General features: G+C 47.6%; 1 pseudogene; it reads right to left on the bottom strand.

Moving 5' to 3' along the window:
- Positions 1-273: 273 nt before the first annotated feature.
- Positions 274-3,008, bottom strand: LOC124664808 (annotated as a pseudogene).
- Between the last annotated feature and the right edge of the window lie 1,095 nt (positions 3,009-4,103).

Here is a 4,103-nt window from a genome sequence, read left to right as displayed (position 1 = left end):
CCAGATCCTGAAGAAGCTGAATTGAAGGCCTGGTGCTGACTAAGGAACTGAAGCTGGAGTGTGTTCTGTTGGAAACCGACAGTGCTGGTGTTGTTGAGGAGATCAGTGAGATGCTTCGATCATTGGGAGACCGTACGGTGAAGTGGGCGAGGCGTTTGGCGAATGAAGCTGCTCACAAATTATCACAGGAAGGCTACGGATCTTGCCGGTCTAGTTGAATAAATAATCGCACCTGTTTCCTCTAAAACAAAGTTTGTGTAAACTGCAACTTAATTACAGAACACACTCTATTGACATGAACGATTTGCAGTCAAAATTGGCTGAGAAACAACATTCAGAGGACTCGACGGAGCTTACTCAAGAGACCATAAAACTAGAAGAAGGAAAGAAAGAGCCTCCGCGCATGATCAACAAGTCGGGTTGCAGGCTTTCAGTAATATTCTAGGCTTTGTCTGCCAGTACTGGTTGAACCGTTGCCTCGCGTACTCCTTGTACTCGAAGTCGATGTTTTTGTTCACGTGCCCCTGCAGACATAGAGGATGAAGTGAAAAGCAGTTAGGTTCGATAGATTACGGCTAATTAGGTAAGTGTCAATAGCTGTTTCATGGAGCTTACCGATACAATTCCCCAGAGGCCCCAAAAGAGTTGACTTGCAAGAGTGTATTTTGCAACTGAGTCAAGTAATGTTTCAACTTCTGTATCAGATGGGTTTTCACCTGACAAACAGAGGAAGCATTTAGTAACAGCACACTTGAGCAACGTACTTGAGCGACAACAAGAGTGCATTCTGAAGTATTAACATTTCAATGTTTTTTTGGACAGAGCCTGGCTTTAAATTAATAAAGCCACACACGGCCACGAGTACAGACATCAGGCATGCTGGGGATACCATCTTACAAAAGAAGCACATGAGAGAAGAAAAACGCCTAAACTACAAAGAGTATTTAACATTTTCAATGTAGCAGAGCATGTTGTAATTAAAGAACTTTCTAGTTACCCGAAGAACCAAGGTAAGTCTGAATAAATCTCCGCTGTTCATCCATGTCTGAAATTAAGCAGGGAAATCAACAATGAGAAAGCAACACGTAGCATTGTTATAACTCTGTACATTTGGCTGTCAATAGAACTAACCAGGATATTTTGTGAAGTCCATCACATGGGGTGTAGCAGTATGATAATCAGCAGCCATCTCACAGAAGTGATTAGCGTGTCAAACGCAACAGGGTTAAAACTGGCGTACTCATAGTCCTGGAGGACAAAAGAGATCAACAAGGTTGCAATCAGGTAGAATAAATAAAAGGGGCAACCAAATTGCGCCTGCTCGTAGAATCACTATGCTGCACTAGCAGTAACCACGAGTCGACCATCCATAATTCAGATATTTTTTCCCAATACCCTTATGTCTGTGCAACAAGGTACTAACTAGTTTGTCTTTCAGTAATGATCATCTGTATCCATATATATAAAAAGAAAGATTAGAAAGAACTTACAATTAAGGTCACTTGTCTGGTCTCTTCATATATCATAATGTTCCCATACTGCAAATCATTATGGCAAAACACTACTCCCTGATCGACCGCCGACAGTGCTTTCACCAGCTCTGCGATCTCACCGCCAAGCGAGTCCAATCGGAATTCCTTACACTCCTCAGCCGAGCACCTGCTACGAGCTTCCTCGAACCACCGCCTGATTAATAAAATACAACCCGGTACAATTAGCCTCCGGTCGTGGTCACGTCGCACATTTGCTGCCATAGCGTATAAGAAGGAACCACCATTCAGCAAGCCTACCTGAGCCTCTGCCACAGCGAGACGTCCTTGGGTCCAGGCATGTCGAGCTCGTGAAACTCCCGCAGCTTCCTGGCAATCAGCGCGGAGATCTCCTGGTCGCCCAGATCCGTCGCCGAGAGCGTCTGAGCAAACAAGAGAACCAGGCAGTGGCACCCACATCAAAAGGAGAAATGGCGTCAGTAACAGCCAGACATGGCATTGCCTGATTGCCAAACGGGAGATGGCGCCGTACCCCGGTATTTCGCACTAAATATTGTTTTGTAATGGACTTACCGGAAATTCAATTCGGCTCCCGGGTGCGTATGCTCCCTCTACCAAAAAATATATTTTGAAATGTCGAAAAATTTGGACAAAAAATTTTACATGTACATCTTCGTTATGTATGTCCATTCGTCAAGTTTCACAAAAAAATAATATTTTTTATGGTCTATGTAAAAAGGAGAAACTTTATCATGTGAAAAGCATTATTTTTAGCACTGAATTTATCTTTTTTACGCACGTCACATGATAAGTCGATTTTTTATGAAACGACTTTGTGAGCGCGTAGAACGTGAAGATGTACGTACCAATTTTTTGTTTCAATTTTTTTGAAATTTAAAATATGTGTAAAACGTATTTCAAAATATAGGGAGCATATGCACCCATGTTCCAAAACACCACTCCCACTTAATAATAAGTTGAGAAAAAACACTATGTTAGACCATCTCCATCGGCCGGTTCCGATAGCGACCTCGATAGCATTTTGGAGGCCGGCATCGAAAATAAGCTCGCACCGGCGCGCTCTAAATAGCGTCGGCGGTTTTTCGAGCTCAATAGAAACACCGGCAACCCCGTGCCGGCCCCTTCGCGAAGGGCGTGAATTAGGCGCGCCGGCGCCTCGCGGCACGACGGTTTTCGCGGGTGGAGGCGCCTTGTCAGCGAGAGGATGCGACGGTTCGCATCGGAAGCAATGCAGGAAGATTGGTCATCGGCGTTTAATGGTCTCCCGCGTGGAATCCGAGGCGGCGACTGGCCACGCGGCGTCCACTGGCATACGCTGCCGTAAATGCGGGTAGTTGGCACCCCTATTAGTACGTACGCCATCCACCACTGCGGTGGGATCCTCTCATGTCCACCACCGTAGCCGCACTGTCCTCTCTCGTCTCCACCACCGCCGTCGTGCCAGTCTCCCCTCTCCACTTCAAAAATGTTGCGCCGTCTTAAAACGACGTACTCCATTTTTGGCCTCAACGGCCGCGCGCTGCCTGCGGCGCCTAAACCACCACCGCAGCCGCAGCCCGACGAAGACTACAGCTCCGACGATGCAGTCGACCCACAACTCGCGGTGTGGGACGAGGCCTACGTCGCAGACGCGGAAGCTGAGGCGGCGAAGGGAGGCGGTGCGGTGGGGCGAGCAGCCGCAGGCCTCCGTCGACCCGAAGCAGGCGGCGATCCTGGCATCGTTGAATGCGCAACGCTTCCAAAGGTTGAAGGAGGAGGAGCGGGAGTTCGTCAACGACGCGAACCTCGAGCACGCCCTCGAGATCTCGCTCCAGCGAGCGGTTACGGAGGAGGCGGGACGCCTCCTCATGGAGGCGGAGCGACAAAAGCTCATTGAGCTGAACGCTCATCGCCACACCGAGGCGTTCGCCCATGAGCAAGCGAGACGCATCGAGAACGAGGCTTCTCGGCTGGCAGCGCAGGGACTGCGACGTCGGCCGCCATGCTCCATCGCCAGATGCGTGAAGCAAGGGCCGAGAGGTGGGCACGGACGCAGGTCGCAAAGGGGAAGAACGACGACGAGGCAGGCCCGTCGCGCGCCCCAACCGACGGCCAATAGATTAGGGTTAAGCTTAAGTTTTATTTAGGTTTAAATTCGAGTAACTAATGTCTACACACGCTTCTATTCTTGTAGACAGTGTTGGGCCTCCAAGTGCAGAGGTTTGTAGAACAGCAGCAAGTTTCCCTTAAGTGAACCACCCAAGATTTATCAAACTCAGGAAGGTAGAGGTCAAAGATATCCCTCTCAAACAACCCTGCAATTAAGATACAAGAAGTCTCTTGTGTCCCCAACACACCCAATACACTTGTCAGGTGTATAGGTGCACTAGTTCAGCGAAGAGATAGTGAAATACAAGTAATATGGATGATTATAAGTGGTAATTGCAATTTGAAATAAAAATGCCAAGCAGAACTCGTTGTAAACGGTGTTTCAATGCTTAGAATTAAGGCCTAGGGATCTTACTTTCACTAGTGGACACTCTCAACAATGATATCATAATTGAATACATAAATATCATCTCTTCATTATACTACTTTGAATCACTCTTCGGT

Source organism: Lolium rigidum, chromosome 6 (genome assembly GCF_022539505.1).
Source record: "Lolium rigidum isolate FL_2022 chromosome 6, APGP_CSIRO_Lrig_0.1, whole genome shotgun sequence".
In the NCBI taxonomy this organism is placed as follows: domain Eukaryota; kingdom Viridiplantae; phylum Streptophyta; class Magnoliopsida; order Poales; family Poaceae; genus Lolium; species Lolium rigidum.
This window is presented reverse-complemented; position numbering and strand designations above follow the sequence as displayed.